The 26,182-nt window shown below is 47.7% G+C and overlaps 1 pseudogene; it reads right to left on the bottom strand.

Annotated features, from left to right (window-relative positions):
- The window catches only part of LOC123491166, a 67,806-nt pseudogene extending 46,264 nt beyond the window's left edge, over positions 1 to 21,542 (bottom strand).
- Between the last annotated feature and the right edge of the window lie 4,640 nt (positions 21,543 to 26,182).

Below are 26,182 nucleotides of genomic sequence, written 5' to 3'. Positions count from 1 at the left end.
GATATTTCTCAGGCATCCTGAAAGGAAGAATTCTTCCAAAATGTCTCAAACCACGACAGAATGAACAAGTGCCAACCTTTTCTACAACAGCTCCCCACTGTCAGAATGTCAGACAGTGTTTAAAAAGCAGTGAACACAGAACAGTGTGTTGCAAGGTGTTTTTACACACACACTGTTTTCACACACAGCAGATTGCTCTCTGAATAATGTATGGTTAGTGGATGGAGTCTGCCATTTACCATGGGGGGAAGGGGTAGTGTGAGCCTATGAGTTCACATGAACTACGTGGGTGTTAACAAAGCGTGTTTCTTTCTATCTATAGGGGGTTAAAGGTGTGTGTGGGGGAGGGTATCCCCTACTGTAGGTAAGTGTACTATATACGTGCATTGTATTCAGTATGTGTATGGACATATTTTAGCATGTGTGTGTGTGGATCCGTGAGTGTGTGTCCTCCCTCCACGTAGATTGGAGAAATGCCCACTCTGTAATGTGATTAAACAGAGATTTGTGGCTGAGCCTAAGCAATGTCACTGTAGTGGCAGGGGAAATGCTCAACACAAGAGATCTCAGCCAGGGAAGACTAGGTAGATCTCAGCCAGGGAAGATGAGGTACAGTAGATCTCAGCCAGGGACACACTATGGCTCAATCTCAAATCGTCTTTCCTGATTCTTTGCATTCTCTGTCCCTCACCTCCTTTCCAACCATATGTGAGGAGAATGTCCATGGTGACTCATCTCAGGCCTTCTTCAAGAAATTGGGTTCCTCTCTCTGTCTCCACCTCTACGTCATCGCACGCACACACACACACACACACACAAAACGACAGATCTGACAGCGAGTCCATCTTTCAGTGTTTATCTGTGAACCTCAATGACTCCAAGTGGCTGGAACCACATCCACATTATGAGGCTGCTATGCTCCTCCTGATGTAACTAGCCTCCTGATGTAACTAGCCTCCTGATGTAACTAGCCTCCTGATGTAACTAGCCTCCTGATGTAACTAGCCTCCTGATGTAACTAGCCTCCTGATGTAACTAGCCTCCTGATGTTTCCACTCAGTGAAGTTACAGAACACCAAACCACCACCTGGGTCTTGTCAGTGTATTTGTTTAATAAACACTACAGAGAGACTGGGGATGCTCGAGCTCTCTAGCGTAAACTAGGACAGCTCTGTTTAAAAACGACATCACAAACACGGGCTGTGGTCACAGACAAACAACAGGCTGTGGACTTCACTGAGCTTATCTTCCTTCTGCTCTCCTTCTCTCTCTCCCTGACCGTCGCTCCTGCGCTCATTCTCTCCATCCAGTACACAGGGCTCTTTCCCAATACGTCTTCCCTTGATCCTCGCTGCCTCTCTCTCTCTGGCCTCCTTGTCAAAATGCATTGGAGAAGAGGATCCGAGGAAGGACCTTGGACCTCCTACAATGTGGTTTTTGGCGAGGAACTGAGGAAAGTCAAATTTATGAGCCATGGTCAGAATTGTAGCAAACACAGCTATATTTGGACAGTGCATTGAAGTTGCAGGCCAGTCCTGCCAGCTACGGTCTCTGTTCTGACCAAGTTGCTGGCATCGCTCCCTAGCCATCATCGCTCTTCCAAACAACAATGGCCCTAGTTGACATCATTCCAAAATCTTTAACTCTCCCTCTCCTCTCTTTGTCCTATCCCTCTTTCTCCTTTCTGCCTCTCTCCACCTCTCGCTCTCTGTCTGATTCCTTCTCTGATATCCCTCTCTCTAGTGATTATGGGAAACAATGGCCTCTCCTTCCTGCAATATCTTTCCCTCTACTCTCTATCAAGCTCTCTCGCTCTCAATTTCTCTCCACCTCTTCCCGTGTCCTATTCCATCGCTCTATCCCACTCTCCTTCATCTGTCATGGGCCTTTCAATAAACAACATCCTCAGTTGACATCATTCCAAAATATTTACCTCTCCTTCCTCTCTTCACCCCATCATTCTTTCTCCTCTAAGTCAATCTCTCTCCACCTCTTCCTGTCCATACCTCTCTCTCTCTCCCTCTCTCCCTTGCTCCCTCCCTCTCCCTCCCTGCCCCTATCTCTCTGTGTCCTATTCCATCTCTCCTTCTCTTTCTCAGTTGACATTACTCCAAAATCTTCAACTCTTCCTTCCTTCCTACATCCCATCTTTCTTTTCCTCACGGTCAATCTCTGTGTGTGTGCGTGTGTGGACGTGTTAGTGTGTGTGTGTGCGGTCACTATGATCTAAAAGGAAAAACCTTTGTCAGGCCTTACTAAGAGTTTGGACTACATCAAATTCAGCCCCACTCAACCCAAGTCAGGAAATCAATCAAGATTCCATTAATAAAACATAAAACTTAACCAACATTTTCTAAAGGGGATTTTATAAGCCATTAAATTATGGTTTGATTCGTTCCAGAGGAAATTGAGATGGAAAGGACCCAAAACCTCTGCGCAATCCAGCGTCGTGGGAGGAGAATGTTGTTGATGGGATGTATCGCTGTTTACGGGCAACAGCTAAATAAAAGGCTGATTCAGTAGAATTGATAAATAGAGCCCAAAGACACACTGTGTGTCCCAATGGTACCCTATTCCTTTATGGTGCCCCTACCTTTGACCAGAACCCTATGGGCCCTGGTCAATGGTTAGTGCACACATAGTGAATAGGGTGCCATTTGGGACACACAGTGTGTCTTTGGGCTCTATTTATCAATTCTACTGAATCAGCCTTTTATTTAGCTGTTGCCGGTAAACAGCGATACATCCCATCAACAACATTCTCCTCCTTTACGAGTGCTGGATTGTGCCTCTGCTTGCTCAGCGTTTTGTGGCCACAGCCCGCCCTCCCTCCCGTCCCTCCTACTTTCCTATCTCATCCCGAGAAGCATCTTCATGTGGGTCGATTATTAAAATGTATGTACGTCAATGCGTTGCTTGTTGCTCCCCTGGCACTGTTTAGTTCTGCCTGATTAGCTGAAGCGGTCATAACAGGGATGCTAATATACATCTCTTATTCAACACTATACGGTGTCAACTCTACTTGGCTTGGTGAGAGTGTGTGTGATCTAACGCTCTCTCTCTCTACACGGTGCTGTAAGCCTGCCAGAATAGGTAATAAAGTATTAATACTCCACTTCCTTCTGCTGTACAGATGTTGTTTAATATTAACATCAATAATGTTATGACAATAGAGTAACGGACTAAGTGATATTTACAGTATTGGAATAGTAGACCGGTAATAATATGGATGGAAACATAGGATGGTTGTATAAAAAGGCTATAAAAGACAGGACCTGGAGGGCTATGGGATATAAAGACAGGACCTGGAGGGGCTATGGGATATAAAGACAGGACCTGGAGGGCTATGGGATATAAAGACAGGACCTGGAGGGGCTATGGGATATAAAGACAGGACCTGGAGGGGGTTATGGGATATAAAGACAGGACCTGGAGGGGCTATGGGATATAAAGACAGGACCTGGAGGGGCTATGGGATATAAAGAAAGGACCTGGAGGGGCTATGGGATATAAAGACAGGACCTGGAGGGGTTATGGGATATAAAGACAGGACCTGGAGGGCTATGGGATATAAAGAAAGGACCTGGAGGGGCTATGGGATATAAAGACAGGACCTGGAGGGCTATGGGATATAAAGACAGGACCTGGAGGGCTATGGGATATAAAGACAGGACCTGGAGGGCTATGGGATATAAAGACAGGACCTGGAGGGGCTATGGGATATAAAGACAGGACCTGGAGGGGCTATGGGATATAAAGACAGGACCTGGAGGGGTTATGGGATATAAAGACAGGACCTGGAGGGGTTATGGGATATAAAGACAGGACCTGGAGGGGTTATGGGATATAAAGACAGGACCTGGAGGGGCTATGGGATATAAAGACAGGACCTGGAGGGGTTATGGGATATAAAGACAGGACCTGGAGGGGTTATGGGATATAAAGACAGGACCTGCAGGGGTTATGGGATATAAAGACAGGACCTGGAGGGGTTATAGGATATAAAGACAGGACCTGGAGGGGCTATGGGATAGAAAGACAGGACCTGGAGGGCTATGGGATATAAAGACAGGACCTGGAGGGGTTATGGGATATAAAGACAGGACCTGGAGGGGCTTTGGGATAGAAAGACAGGACCTGGAGGGGCTATGGGATATAAAGACAGGACCTGCAGGGGTTATGGGATATAAAGACAGGACCTGGAGGGGGTTATGGGATATAAAGACAGGACCTGGAGGGGTTATGGGATATAAAGACAGGACCTGGAGGGGTTATGGGATATAAAGACAGGACCTGGAGGGGCTATGGGATATAAAGACAGGACCTGGAGGGCTTATGGGATATAAAGACAGGACCTGCAGGGGTTATGGGATATAAAGACAGGACCTGCAGGGGTTATGGGATATAAAGACAGGACCTGGAGAGGTTATGGGATATAAAGACAGGACCTGGAGGGGCTATGGGATAGAAAGACAGGACCTGGAGGGGTTATGGGATATAAAGACAGGACCTGGAGGGGCTATGGGATATAAAGACAGGACCTGGAGGGCTATGGAATATAAAGACAGGACCTGGAGGGGCTATGGGATATAAAGACAGGACCTGGAGGGGCTATGGAATATAAAGACAGGACCTGGAGGGGGTTATGGGATATAAAGACAGGACCTGGAGGGGTTATGGGATATAAAGACAGGACCTGGAGGGGGCTATGGGATATAAAGAAAGGACCTGGAGGGGTTATGGGATATAAAGACAGGACCTGGAGGGGCTATGGGATATAAAGACAGGACCTGGAGGGGTTATGGGATATAAAGACAGGACCTGGAGGGTTATGGGATATAAAGACAGGACCTGCAGGGGGTTATGGGATATAAAGACAGGACCTGGAGGGGTTATGGGATATAAAGACAGGACCTGGAGGGGCTATGGGATAGAAAGACAGGACCTGGAGGGGTTATGGGATATAAAGACAGGACCTGGAGGGGTTATGGGATATAAAGACAGGACCTGGAGGGGCTATGGGATAGAAAGACAGGACCTGGAGGGGCTATGGGATATAAAGACAGGACCTGCAGGGGTTATGGGATATAAAGACAGGACCTGGAGGGGTTATGGGATATAAAGACAGGACCTGGAAGGGTTATGGGATATAAAGACAGGACCTGGAGGGGTTATGGGATATAAAGACAGGACCTGGAGGGGTTAAGGGATATAAAGACAGGACCTGCAGGGGTTATGGGATATAAAGACAGGACCTGGAGGGGTTATGGGATATAAAGACAGGACCTGGAGGGGTTATGGGATATAAAGACAGGACCTGGAGGGTTATGGGATATAAAGACAGGACCTGGAGGGGCTATGGGATAGAAAGACAGGACCTGGAGGGGGTTATGGGATATAAAGACAGGACCTGGAGGGGCTATGGGATAGAAAGACAGGACCTGGAGGGGTTATGGGATATAAAGACAGGACCTGCAGGGGTTATGGGATATAAAGAAAGGACCTGGAGGGCTATGGGATATAAAGACAGGACCTGGAGGGGTTATGGGATATAAAGACAGGACCTGGAGGGGCTATGGGATATAAAGACAGGACCTGCAGGGGTTATGGGATATAAAGACAGGACCTGGAGGGGCTATGGGATATAAAGACAGGACCTGGAGGGTTATGGGATATAAAGACAGGACCTGCAGGGGCTATGGGATATAAAGACAGGACCTGGAGGGGTTATGGGATATAAAGACAGGACCTGGAGGGGTTATGGGATATAAAGACAGGACCTGGAGGGGTTATGGGATATAAAGACAGGACCTGCAGGGGCTATGGGATATAAAGACAGGACCTGGAGGGGTTATGGGATATAAAGACAGGACCTGGAGGGGTTATGGGATATAAAGACAGGACCTGGAAGGGTTATGGGATATAAAGACAGGACCTGGAGGGGTTATGGGATATAAAGACAGGACCTGGAGGGGTTATGGGATATAAAGACAGGACCTGGAGGGGTTATGGGATATAAAGACAGGACCTGCAGGGGCTATGGGATATAAAGACAGGACCTGGAGGGGTTATGGGATATAAAGACAGGACCTGGAGGGGTTATGGGATATAAAGACAGGACCTGGAGGGGTTATGGGATATAAAGACAGGACCTGGAGGGGCTATGGGATAGAAAGACAGGACCTGGAGGGGTTATGGGATATAAAGACAGGACCTGGAGGGGCTATGGGATAGAAAGACAGGACCTGGAGGGGTTATGGGATATAAAGACAGGACCTGCAGGGGTTATGGGATATAAAGAAAGGACCTGGAGGGGCTATGGGATATAAAGACAGGACCTGGAGGGGTTATGGGATATAAAGACAGGACCTGGAGGGGCTATGGGATATAAAGACAGGACCTGGAGGGGCTATGGGATATAAAGAAAGGACCTGGAGGGGCTATGGGATATAAACAACTACAGACCAGTATCCCTTCTTTCTTTTCTTTCCAAAACTATTGAGCGTGCCGTCTTTAGCCAACTCTCTTGCTATCTCTCTCCAGAATGACCTTCTTGATCCAAACCAGTCAGGTTTCAGGACTGGTCATTCAACTGAGACTGCTCTTCTCTGTGTCACGGAGGCTCTCCGCACTGCTAAAGCTAACTCTCTCTCCTCTGCTCTTGTCCTTCTAGACCTGTCTGCTGCCTTTGATACAGTGAACCATCAGATCCTCCTCTCCACCCTCTCCGAGCTGGGCATCTCCGGCGCGGCTCACTCCTGGATTGCGTCCTACCCTGACCGGTCGCTCCTACCAAGTGGCGTGGCGAGAAGCTGTCTCCGCACCACGTGCTCTCACCACTGGTGTCCCCCAGGGCTCAGTTCCTAGGCCCTCTCCTTTTCTCCCTATACACCAAGTCACTTGGCTCTGTCATATCCTCACTGGCCTCTCCTATCATTGCTACGCTGACGATACACAACTAATCTTCTCCTTTCCCCCTTCTGATAACCAGGTGGCGAATCGCATCTCTGCATGTCTGGCCGACATATCAGTATGGATGACGGATCACCACCTCAAGCTGAACCCTGGCAAGACGGAGCTGCTCTTCCTCCCGGGGAAGGACTGCCCGTTCCATGATCTCGCCATCACGGTTGACAACTCCGTTGTGTCCTCCTCCCAGAGTGCGAAGAGCCTTGGCGTGACCCTGGACAACACCCTGTCGTTCTCCGCCAACATCAAGGCGGTGACCCGATCCTGCAGGTTCATGCTCTACAACATTCGGAGAGTACGACCCTGCCTTACACAGGAAGCGGCACAGGTCCTAATCCAGGCACTTGTCATCTCCCGTCTGGATTACTGCAACTCGCTGTTGGCTGGGCTCCCTGCCTGTGCCATTAAACCCCTACAACTCATCCAGAATGCCGCAGCCCGTCTGGTGTTCAACCTTCCCAAGTTCTCTCACGTCACCCCCTTCCTCCGCACACTCCACTGGCTTCCAGTTGAAGCTCGCATCCCGTTACAAGACCATGGTGCTTGCCTATGGAGCAGTGAGAGGGACGGCACCTCCGTACCTTCAGGCTCTGATCAGTCCCTACACCCAGGCGAGGGCATTGCGTTCATCCACCTCTGGCCTGCTGGCTCCCCCTTCCTCTGCGGAAGCATAGTTCCCGCTCAGCCCAGTCAAAGCTGTTCGCTGCTCTGGCACCCCAATGGTGGAACAAGCTCCCTCACGACGCCAGGACAAGCGGAGTCACTCACCACCTTCCGGAGACATTTGAAACCCCACTCTTTAAGGAACACCTGGGATAGGGATAAAGTAATCCTTCACCCCCCAAAAAAAAAAAAAGTATAATTGTAAAGTGGTTATCCCACTGGCTATAGGGTGAATGCACCAATTTGTAGTCGCTCTGGATAAGAGCGTCTGCTAAATGACGTAAATGTGCCCTTGAGCAAGGCACTTAACCCTAATTGCTCCTGTAAGTCGCTCTGGATAAGAGCGTCTGCTAAATGACTAAAATGTAAAATGTATAAAGACAGGACCTGGAGGGGTTATGGGATATAAAGACAGGACCTGGAGGGGCTATGGGATATAAAGACAGGACCTGGAGGGGCTATGGGATATAAAGACAGGACCTGGAGGGGCTATGGGATATGAAGACAGGACCTGGAGGGGCTATGGGATAGAAAGACAGGACCTGGAGAGGGCTTGGGGGATATAAAGACAGGACCTGGAGGGGTTATGGGATATAAAGACAGGACCTGGAGGGGTTATGGGATATAAAGACAGGACCTGCAGGGGTTATGGGATATAAAAGACAGGACCTGGAGGGGGTTATGGGATATAAAGACAGGACCTGGAGGGTTATGGGATATAAAGACAGGACCTGGAGGGGTTATGGGATATAAAGACAGGACCTGGAGGGGCTATGGGATATAAAGACAGGACCTGGAGGGGGCTATGGGATATAAAGATAGGACCTGGAGGGGCTATGGGGATATAAAGATAGGACCTGGAGGGGGGCTATGGGATATAAAGACAGGACCTGCAGGGGTTATGGGATATAAAGACAGGACCTGGAGGGGGCTATGGGATATAAAGACAGGACCTGGAGGGGCTATGGGATATAAAGACAGGACCTGGAGGGCTATGGGATATAAAGACAGGACCTGGAGGGGCTATGGGATATAAAGACAGGGACCTGGAGGGGGCTGGAATATAAAGACAGGACCTGGAGGGGCTATGGGATATAAAGACAGGACCTGGAGGGCTATGGAATATAAACCAGTCAACTAGTTGATGAGACACTACAGTATATGAGCTTCAATTATTTTGAAGCAGGAAAGAGTTTCAGGGTAAAACAACAGAGAGAGGATTATGGTTTATGTAGCTGACAATACTGGAATCACACACAAACGGCCCTACACACACACACACACACACACACACACGCACACACACACGCACACGCACACGCACACTCGGCCCTACACACACACACAGACACTGAGGGAGATGGGAATCTGTGCTGGCACTGATGGTTCTTTTTAGCAGGTTTCAGGTTGGTGGTGGACTGGCTAGCTCCTCTTCATGATCTGATCTCATTCATAATTCACACATTCATTTATCACACACGCTCCCCGTAGAGCACACTAATGAGCTGAGAGAGAGAGAGGAGAGAGTATGTGTGTGTGTGTGTGTTACGTGTGACCTGTACGTGTGACCTGTATGTGTGACCTGTACGTTTGTGAGAGAGATAGGAAGAGAAAGAAAGCGTCAGAGAAGGAAAGGGAGAGAGAGTGAGCGTGCATATTTGTGCACGTCTTCTGAGCTACAGATACCAGTTCTATTTGCCAATGTCAGCTGTTATGACTACCATGTATATCACCCCACAGTCCTACACACACACTACACTGCCCTAACCAGAAACACTCCAGACACACAGACTCCAGCTGACCCCCGTCAGCTAGCTACTGGTTGTTGTTGCCATGGCAATTATTACCTTCGCTGGGACCTCCGGGCAGAAGGATGGTTTGCGTTGCCGTGGCACTGCCATGGGGATTGCCCTCCTCCCCAATGTGTTCTGTTCTGCTGAGGCTGGCATTTTGACGGGCATCTCTGACTCTCTGCCAGCTGAGTCAACACAGCGGACATCTCTGACTCGCTCTCAAAAGGAAGTGATAAGGGCTTCACAGAAAGTAATGAGCAGAGATCGTTTGAAGGTCACATTCTATGTGTTCAATGAGGGGTTGGGTTGCTGTGCTAACTGCTAACAGGGTGATAGAAGGATGTGCAAATCTCTGGCTAATGACTTTCAGTTGCTGAACATGTCCCTTTTTGGCAGCTATGAACTGTTATAATATTGCTACAATGTCCAATTGCATATAGAAAGCACCTGAAAGTCAGTAGGCAGAGCTTTGGAAGTAACAACACCCTCTGTCCTTCTCCTTTTCAACAACAATGGGGATCTGTGTGTCAACCTTTCTCACTGTAGAGAGGATGGAGAGAAGAACCCTAGTGAGATCATCACTAAGGGACACTACCGTCCTATCTCCACTGTTCCAACCCTGACATCATCAATAAGGGACACTACCGTCCCTATCTCCACTGTTCCAACCCTGACATCATCACTAAGGGACACTACCATCCCTATCTCCACTGTTCCAACCCTGACATCATCACTAAGGGACACTACCATCCTATCTCCACTGTTCCAACCCTGACATCATCACTAAGGGACACTACCATCCTATCTCCACTGTTCCAACCCTGACATCATCACTAAGGACACTACCATCCTATCTCCACAGTTTCAACCATGACATCATCACTAAGGGTACCATCCTATTTCCACTGTTCCAACCCTGACATCATCACTTAGGGGACAATAAAGATCCTATGGATCATATACCTCCACTGTTCCAACCCCTAAGGTCACTTCTAATGTAACAACCCTGCTCAGTCAGCCCACTGATTTATAGCCTAATTACAGTTAACCTAAATCTCTCCCTCATACCCACGACAACAGGGCACTGCATGGCTGCATTGCATTAGTGCCGCCCTCCAGTTGAATGTAAACTAATGGAGCAGATGAAACGTGTAGAGCCAGAGCCACATTACACCCCCATACTGCTCACTGCGGTAGAGTACGTCTTTGGGCATTCGATATGTTGAGCATAGACATTAGGTTGGTTTCCTGGACCCAGATTAAGCTTTTTACTCCTGGACTAAAGCAGCTCACTAAATACTCAATGGAGAATATTAATTAGAAGAGGTTTTTAGAAACAGGAATAGGCTTACTATGAGTCCAAGAAACTGGTCCATTAATGTTAAGGGATACAACATGCCTATATCCTGGTTAAGATCTCATTCAGCAGTCGCCACTGCTGATGGAGGACCAACAGAGCCTACAAGTTACTGATGATACGCAGATCAAGAGGAGCCAATCCATGAAGGAACAGCAAGGGAGGGATGAGAAATGCAAGACACTCAGACACATTCTGGTCCCTACTGCATCTCCTCTTCTAAACAACGTAAAAAAAATGTGAACACAAGGGAACACAGGGTACTTTTCCAGCGATGGTGACCTTGCTGAAGAGAGAGGGCTGGGCTGGCAGTGTGATCTGTAAGCAGCAGCAAAGCAGCAGAGCAGCTGACCCCAGGCTAGTGCCCGTTTACCCCCTCTCCCCGCCTGTAGCCTTCCTGCCCACTCCAACTCACGTCCAGGACGCTTGACCACTGGCACTGACCTTGCTATTAACTGACCAGGCAGACAGCCAGACAAGGTCAGAGACATCCATTAACACGCCGCTAATTGTCCAATAACTCTAAATGGTCAGTTGTCTCTCACTAAGCGAACTGCAAAGAGCTGGCCTGGTTACACAGTAGTTGACGGAATCAATGCTGGAAAAGAGAATGTGAAAAGCAGAGTTCCAGTGTTTACACATCTAACCAAGGTTACTGACTAAAACCTAGTATTATTCTATATTGATTTGGAGGATTATTCGTCCAGTTTATGCTGTTATACACAGCTTTGTATTTGCAGCTTACTATCATCAGGTGTCCACATAGCCTTAATGTTGATGACTTCTGACAAGGACAACAACAGGCTACATTGCCAATATAACTCTAAAAGACAGCCATGTTCATTGCAGACATTGCTGGTAAACCGTGGGTCCCTGGATATGAAGTGTTTCTGTTCCTTTAACAGACAGAAAGCAGTGCTCTGATTCTCTCTCTCTCCTTGACCCTCCCTCAGGGCTCCCTCTGTCAATGAGACAGGACACTCCACTGGAGAGACAGCTATCCTCTACTGTTGATTCAGTTAGGGTTTCTAACACACACACACACACACACAGCAGGCATGCACACACACACACACCCGTGAACATATGCCAGCCTTGTTGGAGCAACCACACTGCATGGAATGGGTAATAGGCCTGGTCTGATATTGCTGAGCAATGGCATTGTACTGTAGCCTATGATCCAGCATAATTGATTGACTGGCACTATAAAACTCTAAGCTTATTACCATATCATAATTCTACAATAATCTTGCTGTAAGTAACGGTTGCCAAATTCACCCAGCATCGACACAGATAATTTTGCTGAGTTCTGGGTCCTGTTCAGCAAGGAACACTGTAGCAAAACATAAATATCTGTGTTGTAATGAGACAAGTTCAGGTAGAACCTTACCAGTTTCACTCGGCTTCAAAACATTTTATGCCCACTGAACAGGGCCCAGCAGAATAAGCTAATGGTGTCCTGCCTCTTGTCTGTCTTCACTCTCCCACACAGTACAGTCCCCTGTCCTGTCCCCTCCTGCCTCTGTCTGTCTTCACTTTACACTGTACATTCACGTTGTCCCCAGTCTCACCAGGCCCTTAGATGAAAGCACACCCGTCTCCCACCACCACTCGCAGTATGCAGCGTAATGGTAATCCCCAGGATCTATTTAGCCCTTAGTCTAACAAACCATCCCTGCAGCTGCCTCCACAGCTTAACCACCCTCACTGACCATCTCTCCATGTCTGTCTCTGTCTGACAGCCCTCTTCACTTTCCTCTGCAGTCTACATCCCCCATCTAGTATAGACATGGAGACTGCTCTCACGTTTAGAGCTGGGAGTGACTATGTAGCGATTTGAGCTCTGGAGGCTCGACTAGAATGACTTCAGGACAGAAACAGTCCTATTAAAGCTCTGAACGAAGTTGCAAAGAGGGCCAGTATAGGAATACATGCATGAATATACATGTGCGCACGCATGCACACACACACACACACACAGAGACAGACAGACACAGACAGACACACACACTCAAGCGTCTGTAACAGGGTTACAGTTTAACTGGACCTTACCATGAAACACTGTTAGAGTACTTCAGGCAGATCATTGCTGTGGTTCTGCTATATTCTGCCCGGCGACCCAGAGGACTCAGCTAGCACAGCCTCATAGCAGCCTGCAGCAATACTGCTAATAGACCATGCTCCCATTCTCCCTCCATCTTGTTCTCCCTCCTTCCCTCCCTCCTTCCATTTCGCCCTCTGGGCTCTCTGAGAACGACCTCCGAGCTAGCGTCATTTTCTCCTTGTCAAGGTCACAGGTAGCTGCATTAGTAACCTTCACGGTGTAAAGAGGGGATTCTTTTGAATCACAAGCAGGCAGAGAAGAGAACTATGGAGTGTGGATCCCTATAGACTACTGTAGCATTGTGTTTGGGCAGTGTTTATGTGTGTGTGCGTGCGTAAGCGTGCGTGTGGCTTTTTACCAATAACAGGTACCTGTTCTAGGGCTGAATTCTTAATAACAAGCCAGTTTGGTATGCAGGGATGCATGAACATTCATCATCTTGACTATTTGCATTTACCAGGGTCCCACTCTTTCCAACCAAATAAATTCCAATGGCGCTAATCAATTACCCCATCGCAAAGCAGCGAAAGGTGTGTGTGTGCCTGAGTGTAGAGAGAGAAAGATACAGACCAGAATACAAATTGAGTGTCTTAAGCCTCCGTCTTCTAGTCGATTCTCGTGATATCTAATACCCAAAGCCCCTTTTCCCTCTCAGAATACATCAACGCTTCATAAATTACACCAGCATGACAGCCCTATTCTAGAGAATCAATAGCCATATGTCTAATGATAAAAATGTATTGACAAAGACCTGATGTGTTTTGGGTTATTAGTGAGAATTACGTGTTGAATGCCAGACCTCGTCCCCAAATGGCACGGATTCCTTATATAGTGCTCTACTTTTGACCAAAGCCCTATGGGCCCTGGTCAAAAGCAGTGCACTATATAGAATAGGTGCCAGACTAACCCAGGCCTGTGTGGAAGATATAACAAGTAAGAATTACTAGTATTAAATCACTTTGGAGAAGATGAGATTACCCAGTCCTGTTTAATTATACATGTCCCTAGAGAGGAGGAGAGAGGAGGTTCAGGAGATGTGATCCAACGCTCCCCCAGCAGATCTGGGTTCAAATACTATTTGAAATAATTTGTGCTGTGATTGAGCTTGCCTGGCAAAATGGAACCAATAGAATACTTCCAAAACCGCAAACTCCACCCATTTGACACTCCAGGCAGGCTAAAGCAAACGCTCAAAGTATCTGAAAGATTTTGAATAGTATTTGAACCCAGGTCTACTCCCCAGCTCTCTAGCAGAAGCAGTACACCACTGAGCTCAGCAGTACAGTTGGAGAAGGTCAGGGTTCTACATTCAACAAGAATATGATATAATAATAATATGATCCATTCCACTTCAAAGAAGCCTAACCAGCTCTCGTCAGAGCGCTGTAATTGTCATCTGAGTTCTGTCATCTAAACAGACTAAAGAGAGCCATACAAACTGTAGAAATATAATTACTAGTCCACCCATCATGGCCTCATTGACTTGACTGGAGATGCCCATTCTAGTAACACTATTTCTATGATGCTGACATTCAGCTCCAACTATAGCGTGATGATCTGCAGGTGCCATCGCTCCGAATTAGTCACCAAGACAGGATGGACACAGCCAGGTAATTTCCAGGGTGAGAGCCCAAAATAGCTCCCATTTCCACTTAGATAAACACACACTACAACAAGGGGCTGGGCAAACATTGCAGGCGGGCAGACAGACAGACAGACCGACAGACACTCGACTAGACAGATATACCGACCGATGGGACCACACAGAGAGAAGGGGAGAGAGGTACGAGGATTGAAAAGCTGCATGAGGACGAGGAGATTCAAAAGCCAATTCTGAAGAGGTGCTCACTGACTGCGCTTGTCAGGGATTTAAGGGGAAAGGGGATACCTAGTCAGTTGTACAACTGAATGCATTCAACTGAAACGTGTCTTCCGCATTTAACCCAACTCTGAATCAGAGAGGTGAAGGGGGGGCTGCCTTAATTCACGTCATCGGCGCCCAGGGAGCAGTTGATGCTGGGGGTTAACTGTCTTGCTCAAGGGCAGAACGGCAGTTTTTCCACCTTGCCGGCTCTGGGATTCTTAACCGCTAGGCTACCTGCCCTCCCTTTTAAGTCTAATCACAGACGATACCGCGCTCCTTCAGAACGCTGCACTCCACTTCCCCAACGATTCAGTCAGATCTGTCAATTTGACTGTTTAAGCCTAGGCTTCCTCTGCTAGGACTGTATTTACATCTCAACTAACTCACAAGACATACTGCATACTGTCAGCAATTTTAGTGAAGGAAATGGAAGATTAAAAACAATGTCACCATGGCTTATTAGCACCGTGTAGACAGACACAAACAGATCCAGAATGGCTATTATTAGAGGGTCACTTAGGGGCTGGCTAGCTCATCCTTAACAGGATGCACCTGTGACATATAACTCTTTGGCCACTAGCCAGACGCTATAACCACAACAATACATTGTAAACAGTTAGGTCAGACACAAGTGTGTTTAAGCATGTGTGTAATGAAATGCCTGATTCACCTTTAGACTGTAGAGCCGTCCTGAACTGGGTGGATATTTTCTTTTCACATTGTGCTTTCCAGCACAGTTCCAGCAACTATGATGGATGTAACCAGTACAGCCCAGTAGGCCTACAGCTTGCCTGGCTTAGCAGTGCGAAAGGTAAAAGATCTAGTATAGATTTGTTTTTAAAGGCTTGAATACAATCTTGGCTTGTGACCAATCTTGGCCCACCAAGAGTGAGACATTAACTTACTCAAAAGAACATCAAGACCACGGCGGGAGGACAGCGGCACAACAATTAGTGTCTGGGTCAAAGCCATTTACTCCCACGGCCAAGCCTAGCGAAGAGCTCCGACACTGCCAGAATCCACAACCTCCCGCAACTTTACATTTACATTTTAGTCATTTAGCAGACGCTCTTATCCAGAGCGACTTACGTTAGTGGGTACATACATTTTCATACTGGCCCCCCTGGGAAACGAACTCCACAACCCTGGCGTTGCGTGCGCCTGCTCTTTACTGTAACCTAGTACGCAAGCCAGAGCTAACCGAGACAGTGGGAAGAGTTTTTCCACAGCTAACAAGCAACAACTCTCTCCTCCCTGACAGCTAGCTCTCTCAGCGGGCAAGAAATCTACGAGAACAGGATACATCTTGGGAGGCAACTGAATACATCTGGCGGGAAGGGAGGAGAGGAGAGGGGGAGAGGAGGAGTGGGAGCATAGCACATTTATCCTGAGGAGGGAAAAAGGAAACGAGTGCAGACGCGTACGCCCTCGAATCTAAAGAATGAGGGAGAAATGTTGGGCCGCAAATCACTTCTTTCTCTGTACCGTTAAGCAAAAGGCACTTTCGAGCCTTCAATGGTGAGGGCTTGGGCATCGTAACAGAAAGTTACTAAATTAGCCGAATTCACGAGCCGACTAGGTGAAAAATCTAAGATGCTGAGCAAGGCACTTAACCCTAATTGCTCCTGCCTGACAAACGGGGCGGCTCGTCTCTACAGAGAGAAATCTTCCTTCCTTCCCGCTTCATCATCCATCATTTCCAGCTGACCGTGCACCTACTGAGGCTCGGCCTCCACCCGCCACCCCCTATGTGCCAGCCAGCCAGCTGCCACTGTTTTTTATAATGCCATGACAACGCTCAGATTGACTTCATGCTCTGAAATCACACACAGGCATTTACCCTGTTTGGCACCACTGCTGATCCAACATAGACCTAGAGACACAAAAGGCAATGCCTTACGTCCTTCCTTATACCAAACTTGTCACTATTAAAAGGTGGAATAAGGACCTCAGTATTTCTTTCTGCAGTGTCTCGCCCAGAAGCTCAGAATCATGTGATGCGTGCATGACATTGTTCATTTCTTTCCCACACAGGTCAGCCAAACCAGCTTCCACCTACTAGCTAGGAGATGGCCTTTCCCCCTACCTGTATATAGTGTGCAGGCCTCAATGTTCCTTTCTGCAGAGTTCCTCGGCCACGTCTAAAAATTATGAGATGTGACACACGGTCAGCCAGCTCAGCATCCACCTACCTAGCTGGGAAGGGCTTTTCCCCCTGCAGCCAGCCCAGCATCCACCTACTAGCTGGGAAGGGGCTTTCCCCCTGCAGCCAGCCCAGCATCCACCTACTAGCTGGGAAGGGGCTTTCCCCCTGTTAGCCAGCCCCATCCACCTACTAGCTGGGAAGGGCTTTTCCCCCTGCAGCCAGCCCAGCATCCACCTACTAGCTGTGGGAAGGGCTTTTCCCCCTGCAGCCAGCTTCCCCAGCACTCCACCTACTAGCTGGGAAAGGCTTTTCCCCCTGCAACAGCCCAGCATCCACCTACTACGCTGGGGAAGGGGCTTTTCCCCCTGCAGCCAGCCCAGCATCCACCTACTAGCTGGGAAGGGGGCCTTTCCCCTGCATCTGGGACGCAGGTTCGTGGGAACGAGCCAGGTGACTCAAGTCATTTGACCTGAAATCCCTGATTACACACTGCAGGAGCAGAGTATACTTGTAATGCTGCATGTTCATTAGTACACGACTCCACAACAACAAACCCACTGAATCGAGCATGGTAGGTCTAATCTGCCCACAATCGAACAGACGTGTAGCGTTAGCCTCTGCACTGCTAGGGCTGAGAGACCAAGTCAGACCAGAATAAAGGAGATTTCGACATTTCTGCACATTTGAGTGGCGGTTCAATCCCTCAGCCTTTCAAACACACCTACGTTTGACAGCATAACTTTATTACTGCTAGTGATAATGTACTGATTCTCCAAATGATGAAAAGAGCCATTAAGCCCGAGGTTCAGTTCCATCAGAGGTATTTGCACTAAATGCATCAAATGAAAAGCGAATTACTGGTCTCTCTGGAGTTGTGCGATTTACTAAGGGAGAGAGGGCTAGTGAGAGAGCGACGAAAAGGAAACTGAGAGGAGAGAAGGGCGACCGAGAGAGAGAAGAGAGGAGTCAGGCTGAAAGGATGAGGTGCAGATGCACTGTAAACTGCTGACATCTCCATTTTAAAGAAAAGCCTTTACATAAACAGTGCCATTAAGGTAAGACAATCCCCTGGAGGTTCAGAGCCAGGGTAAGAGAACAGGGTCACATTGAGGACCGACGTCTGGGTGGCAGGCAGGCAGGCAGTGTAACTGAATCAGGAACAGAAATAAGGGAGGAGGGTACTAAACCGTCTGTTTGTGGTTCAGTGTCACATAAAACCAACATCCAGTCGGCCACAAAGGGCACCTCCCGGACAAACTGAACCCCCAAATCCATCTGTCCCTGATTATGTCCCCAATGTATGACTATACGACGCTATGAAGCAGGTGCTGACCTTGACCAGTGCCAGGCCCCACTTTTCTCCCTCTCACGGACAACAAAGAGGAACCACCAATCACCTTTGATGTAGTGGCTCTACATAAAGCCTCTCACTCCGAACAGAAATGTGTGCACTGTACTGCAGCACATAAACAACGCAAGCATAAAGTGCGTGGTTTTCTTAGAAACCACATGGTTTACTAGTGAAAATGAACAGCCTAACGTCCTATTACTGCTGCCTGTGTTGTGAAACTGCCGTTAGGTGACCTTGCTAGCATCAGTGGACACCGATGAGAGGCCAGTCAGTAATGCAGAACAAGTCCCAGATGTTAAAAATGCTTCCACTGCATGAAATATCAATATCAATACTGCTTCTGATCTGACTCTCTCCATGCTATGCTAAAGCAAATACACAAGATTGCTAAATGTAACATCATATTCAATCACAAAAACAACAGAATAACTCCTGGCAGCCAGGCAATACTGGAAAGCAAAGTGATGTAAAAGTACTTAAGTAAAAATACTTTCGAAGTACTACTTAAGTCACAGCCAGGCAATACTTAAGTGAAAATGCCAGAGAAGCAGTGTTTGGAGGATATATTGGCATGGGTGTTGTGTTAGGCCCAAGACGAAGTCGGCCTAACAACTTATGTAGGCTTCAACTGTAGTCAATGAGTGAACTTTACAGTTGAATAGTGCAGTGGTGTACAGTACTTAAGTAAAAATACTTTGAAGTACTATGTCGTTTTCTGGGGTATCTGTACTTTACTTTACTATTTTTGACAACTTTTAAATTATGTACTTTTACTCCATACATTTTCACTGACACCCAAAAAGTACTTTCTTTACATTTTTGAATGGCTTAGCAGGACAGGAAATGGTCCAATTCACACATTCTCAAGAGAACATCCCTGGTCATCCCTGCTGCCTCTGATCTGTATGGAGACTCACTAAACACAATCGTCATTTGTAAATGTCTGAGTGTTGGTGTGTTCCCCTGGCTAGCCGTACATTTAAAAAAATAAGAAAACGGTGCCGTCTGGTTTTGTAATATAAAGAATGTGAAATTATTTATACTTTTACTTTTAATACTTTTAAGTATATTTAGCAATTACACATACTTATCATACTTAAGTATATTTAAAACCAAATATTTTAGACTTTTACTCAAGTAGTATTTTACTGGGTGACATTCACTTTTACTTGAGTCATTTTCTATTAAGGTATCTTTACTTTTACTCAAGTATGACAATTGGTACTTTTTCCACCACTGGAAAGCAATCACATAAATCACCACCCATTCCCACAGATGTGCAAGCCCCGGCTTTGCAACCAGCTGGTTACGTACCTTTCAGCTGATCCGCCACCACGCTCTGTCCAACCCTCTCAGTGACCTGTCCATTCTCCCGCTGGTACCGTCGTCCAGGAAGTTGGCGGTGGCCTCTGATAGGTGCACCTTCCCGCCCGCCCAGTTGCTCCATCAAGTTGGCCAGGTTCACTCACGTTGGACCACCGTTCGAACTTAAACCGCTTCATCCCTAGGATACCGCACAGGACAGTGCCCGTGTGTACGCCCACCCTCATGTTAACCATCTCGCTCTTCTCCTGGCAGAACTGTTCGATGGCTTGGATCATGCCCAGCCCCATCTCTACGCAGTAGGCATGGTCGGGCCTAGGTTCAGGGCAGCCTGCCACGCCAATAGTAGCAGTCCCCAAGGGTGCTTATCTTCTCACAGCACGTCAGCTCGCATAGCCGGTCGAAACGTCCAAAGAGGTCGTTGAGGAGCCCCACCAAGGCGTGGGCCGACTTGTTGGCAGACATCTTGGTGAAGCCTACGATATCCGCGAAGAGGATGCTGACGGGCTCCATGCGCTTCATGTTGAAGGGTCTGAAGATGATCTGGCCTCTCGGGATTGAGGTCTTATTCCTCTTCGTTGTTCTTGGGGCTGGAGATGACAGCAGCCGCACTGCTGCTGGAGTAGCGCTTTGGGCTCCCGCCGGGCCAAGCCTTCCTCATCGCCCTGCTTCATCAGGTCGTCGGCCACCCTCCGAGGCATCACGGAGTGGATCATGCGTTCTTTCAGCGCCTTCTCCACCTCCAGGTCTTTGCCGTGCATGATGGCCTGGCCCACCTTGAGGAAGGTGCTTCGCGATCGCACCTCGGACATGATGAAAAGGTGGATGCCGATGGCGTGGGCGCACAAGTGGAGCAAAGCTTTGGCTGGCCCCAGCCAGCGTAGAGTGTCCCAGTCCGAGTCTGCCCCCTCCGAGGCCTGGCTCCAACCGTCCCCAGCAGCCTGGGTGAGGTGGAGCCATCCCAGAGCCTCAAGAGCACCAGTAGAGAGGTCCCAGTAGCACAGAGGCATAGAGTCGGACGTGGAGGACGCTGTAGAGTAGTAGCAACCTCCATGCCCAGGGAGAAGGTCCCTACTGGAGATAGGCAGGGGGGGCCCAGGCGCTTCCCTGGGTAAGTCCCGGTTGAAGGTCACATTCCTGGGCTCCATGCCACTGACGTCCCCCACGTCCTTCCACCACATCCTCTGGAGGAGGGTCTCCAGGTCCCTGAAGCCGGCTGTCTGGATCTGGGGGTGCCAGGGTGAGGGCAAAGGTCACCACGATGAGCAGCAGCGGCCTGGTTGTGCAGCGGGCGTAGATCCTTGTGAACGTCAACAGGAAGAGGGAGGAGGCAGAAGAAGAGGAAGCAGGCGGTGGGGACAAGGAAGGCAGTCCGGTCTCAAGGTCGGGGTTGGCGCTGAAGTACACCCCCAGAGGAGGCTGGCGGCGAACAGGTAGAAGAGGACGTAGCGGAACCTCCGCTGGGTCTGGGAAAGCACCTCTCCCCTGCATGCCTCCTCCAGGATGGGAGAGTCGAACTTGGGGTCCCAGAAGTGCCCAGCGGACCTCTCGAACAGCTGGGGCATCTTCCTCTGGGTTCGCAGCCCCTTGACCACGGGGCCTGAGAACCCCCGGACTCTCCCGAGCTGCAGCTAGAGGAGATGCTGTACTTGCAGTGTTTGGACCCGCCCCCCATGAAGCCTCCTCCCATGCCACCCAGCGCCCCGGCTCCTCCTCCATGCTTGTGTTTGATGCTACTGCTGATCCTCACTGAGACGCCGCCTTCGCCGCTCGAGTCACAGCTCACCTCTGTGAGCAGCTGCTGATGTTGGGGGGATGCCATGTTTCTTTTTAATCTAACAGAAATTAGACGACAATAGAGCTAATTGCAATGTAGGCTATGAATGTATCCATAGTGTGGTACCCTCTAGTCTAGAATGAGTGTAAAAGAAAATAAAATGTTTTGGGGAAATGAATTTTGCACAGAAACTTCTCCAGGGAAAAAAGTCTGCCAAGTTAGCTGTGTACTGTTCCAGGATTTTGAGCAGTTAATTATTGCCCCTCATGACGTCAATACTCCCATTCTTATACCTTCCCCTCTGTTTTGACGCACTTGTGTCGGCATGGTGCATTCAGTGCCCATTCTGTTGCAGTCCAAGTACAGACAACTGTTTTTGACTCATTGAAAAAGATTTGGGGAGTAGTCAAAATCTTACATAATATAACTATGTTGACTGTAGAAACTTAGTTGAGTAATACTACTTCAGTAACATTTCCAAGGCTCTCCCCGTGACTAAACAGCAGACTGTAGCCTACTGGTATATTGGGACAAATTCTGCAGATAATGGCATAACTGAAACCTGGATCAAATTCCCTCATGCTCTCACCACTTGGCTGCCTGCATAGCCATTCTTTGTAAATGCACTGTCAAAATAATCCTCTATTGATTTTAGATCCCGTCTGCATTTCTATTCGTGTCTACAGAACTCCTGCCTGTCCTCTCTTATATGTTATATATTACATGTTAATGCTTTTAAGCAAGTTGACTATAATGAATGCAGAAATTGCTTCCAATTTACAGTGATCTATGAGGAAAATAATCCTTTCAAACTTCACGCGTAAGCACTTTGCTGACAGTGTGAGTAGAACTTCATCCTGTATTCCCAAAATAAACCCCTCCGCCGGCGTTGTATTGGCATCGCAATAAAGCCACAGTTACGGAACTATTGTTTGACATATGCCGGGTTATTTAAGGCGGAAATGTCCTCACATAAACAAGAAAGAGAAAACAAACACTGACGTCTAATGCCCCTTAGCCTTCTTTACCAACATGCTCTTGCTGTGACTAGGAAAAGGCCTATTCGCCAAGTATTTCCATGGATGGAGCCCCGTCCTTTCCTGAGTCCCTCTCCGGAATTTCCAAAGCTGCGACTCCAATTCCTGGGGATACACCTGATAGAACAGGGCAATTGGAAGAGGACAAGGTGGCAGAATAGGTGCAAAAAGACTGCACACATTTAGTAGACCTACAATTGAATTGGAGATCAAGTGTTCACGCACAAATACCTACTTTATTGGATCCAGACCATGCTCAGTCTGTGTTGAGTAAATATTGTTTTGATAATACAATCAAAACAATACATGTCAAGTCAACATAAAATTAATTTTAATTTCCTGATAACTGGCACTGGTTTCTCCCATAATTCCACGAGTGACCGCAATTTAATTGTCAGTAGACTTCAGTCTGCCATCCATACAGGGCCACGGCTGAAGCCAGTCTTGGTTGTGGTGTAGCCCCTTTCCGTCCTCCTTTCCTCGAGTGGTGGAAACTTTTCCCACGCCACTATTCTCCCCATTGAGTCGCAGACGACTATCAAGTGGACAACCCGGGCTAATTACAAGCTTTCTCCCCTCCTCGTATCCCACGAATACCGAGTCCTCACTGAACAGACAAGAGGCTCCTTGATCCCCCCCCCACCACACACACTTTAATTCAATTGCATGAAGAAGCAAGCGTCTTTTTCCTCTGTTCAAATAATTCTATTTTACTCAAGGCAGATTTGCGGGTTTAGCTATTTAAGCGCACTTCCCGTCCGATCATCTCTATGCCAGTCTCTTCATCCCTTGGATATTTTCTTCTATTCCCCGTTGTCTGGCCAGTCTTTCTTTCCAGAAGAGGCACAATGGATACCGCTGTAAAGCGTTGTGTGAGCTATCCAAGCACAGTTAAAATAACGGCGCTTTCAGAATCCGCCGTCCACCCGCATGCTGTGTAGATGTGTGCGACTGCCTGTGAACGAGAGTAGTGACACCGGGGACGGACGTGTTTAGGTGCGTGCACGCAAAAGCGAGAAAGGGAAAGACTGGACTGTGGCGAGCACGTATTCCGGGGTAGGTGGGGTGTCTTTTATTTTTTTACCCGCAGTGAGCGCGTCCGAGCACGCCCACATCTCGCCAGCCAAATTCTCGACAAGATGTGGGCTCATCACTCACCACCACCGCTGTTACCGAGACCACCGGTGTTTTTTATCCGTAGTGTGGGGGTATTCGTATTCGTGGAACCATGACAAAGACTGAGTATGGAGGTGTGCTAGGGCGGGGGTGCAGCCTTGAACAAAGATAGCAGCAATCCCCAGGGAGAGAACAGCTCCCTTTATGATATTAACGGTGCCATGTCCCCAGGCTTCAATATTGGGAACAAATTATTACAATCAAATGTCATGTTGGGAAATGCTAGCCCAATAAATCTATTCATATCACCTGTCATTTATAATGCTCTATTTATTATGCACTCCTCTCCCATGCATTCGTTATAGACCTAGAAAGTGACATTGGAAGGTTTTTTTATAGGCTACTGTATGTAGGCTTCAACTGTAGTCAATGAGTGAACTTTACAGTTGAATATTGCAGTGGTGTAAAGTACTTAAGTAAAAGTACTTTAAATAACTACTTAAGTCGTTTTTGGGTTATCTGTACCTTTTACTTGACTATTTATATTTTTGACTACTTTTACTTTTATTTCACTACATTCCTAAAGAAAATAATGTACTTTTTACATTTTCCCTGACACCCAAAAGTACTCATTACATTTTGAATGCTTAGCAGGAAGGAAAATGGTCCAATTCACGCACTTATCAAGAGAACATCCCTGGTCCTCCTACTGCTTCTGATCTGGCTCGGATTCACTAAACACTAATGCTTTGTTTGTAAATGATGTCTAAGTGTTGGAGTGTGCCCCTGGCTCAGTGGCGACCTGTCATTCAGGGCAGGTGGGGCAGAGCCTATAGTCTGTTTTAGAGAAATGTCATCATCAAATATTGTAAGAGCTTTCATTGTCTGCTTATATGCCCCCTGTATTTATCCTACAGTTCTGACTTGTTGTACAGGGAGAATACTGTAAGAATGGCCCAGTTTCTGAATTCTATCGCTGTATATTTCAAAAGTGCTGAACAAATAGTTATATTGACTACGTCCGTCTTAGCTCGCTCATTAATGTCTTAATCGAAATTACGGATTACCTCTTATCCGCTCATCATTCCCTTATGCCATAGTTTGTACATTTCAATTGTCAGCAGAAACCACATTTGTTTAAGCAAGTCAGCCATATCAGCTATGTTGTTAAAAAAAGGCAGTAAATTAGGCTGAATGAACTGTTTCGCTGCCAGTCAAGGCTCCGCTGATAGCCAGGTGTAGCAGTGGTAAGGATTCACTCCATGGTGCTGAAAAGAAAGCTCTGCTGTTGGGGCAGCTTTATGTAAATACTTTTAGACTTTTACTCAAGTAGTATTTTACTGGGTGACTTTCACTTTACTTGAGTCATTTTCTATTAAGGTATCTTTACTTTGACAATTTATTACTTTTTCCATCAATGGAATATTGAGACCATCCGCTTGACGTGCAAAGGGAAGTACAGTCTTGAGTAACTTCCTGCTCTGTCCGTTTGGGATTCGTGGGAACGACAAATAACCTGCCCTGCACTTTGTTGTCAAGTGCTGTATCCCAAACATAGAGACAGAAGAGAAACGTGTCAGGCTTTCAGACACGGCTATATAAAGAATCTCTAGGCAAACTAACACAGCAAACAACGGAGGGAAATTTCACAGCCAGGGATAGGCCGTTGCTGCTACCAGCTCTCACAGTCTCACGTCACAACATGGGGCGCTTTTCTTTTTATTATTAAGAAGATAACGCCAGTCTGCAAACACTTGACTAGTGAATATGCCATGGGCGCAACTTTCACTGGGGACGGGGGAATGTTTTATCATTGGAATGTGATACAAAACAGGGCAACAGTGTACTTTAGGACCATGCGGACGCCTCCAAGCGGTCGGGTAGCAGGTTTAGAGTTTTTATCCCACTGGATAACAAAAAAAAGTTATTTCCCCCCCACTTCTAAAACCAAAGTTGCACCCCTGGAATATGCTATGACCAACATGAAACGTATGCCCCAAATGGCACCCTATTCCCTATATAGTGCACTGAGTAAGACGTGAGTAAGACATTTAAGCATGTCAACCCCACGCAAGGCTGCCGGCCCAGACGTGTCCTCAGAGCATGCACAGACCAGCTGGCTGGTGTGTTTACGGACATATTCAATCTCTCCCTTTCCCAGTCTGCTGTTCCCACATGCTTCAAGATGGCCACCATTGTTCCTGTACCCAAGAAAGCAAAGGTAACTGAACTAAATGACTATCGCCCCGTAGCACTCACCTCTGCCATCATGAAGTGCTTTGAGAGACTAGTCAAGGATCATATCACCTCTACCTTACCTGTCACCCTAGACCCACTTCAATTTGCTTACCGCTCCAATAGATCCACAGACGATGCAATCGCCATCACACTGCACACTGCCCTATCCCACCTGGACAAGAGGAATACCTATGTAAGAATGCTGTTCATTGACTATAGCTCAGCATTCAACACCATAGTACCCTCCAAGCTCATCATTAAGCTCGAGGCCCTGGGTCTGAACCCCCGCCCCTGTGCAACTGGGTCCTGGACTTCCCTGACGGGCCGCCCCCAGGTGGTGAAGGTAGGAAACAACATCTCCACTTCGCTGATCCTCAACACTGGGGCCCCACAAGGGTGCGTGCTCAACCCCCTCCTGTACTCCCTGTTCACCCATGACTGCGT

The sequence above is a fragment of the Coregonus clupeaformis genome, chromosome 7, assembly GCF_020615455.1.
Source record: "Coregonus clupeaformis isolate EN_2021a chromosome 7, ASM2061545v1, whole genome shotgun sequence".
NCBI classification, from domain to species: Eukaryota; Metazoa; Chordata; class Actinopteri; order Salmoniformes; family Salmonidae; genus Coregonus; species Coregonus clupeaformis.
The sequence above is the reverse complement of the archived record's forward strand: the minus strand, read 5'-3'. Positions and strand labels throughout refer to the sequence as shown.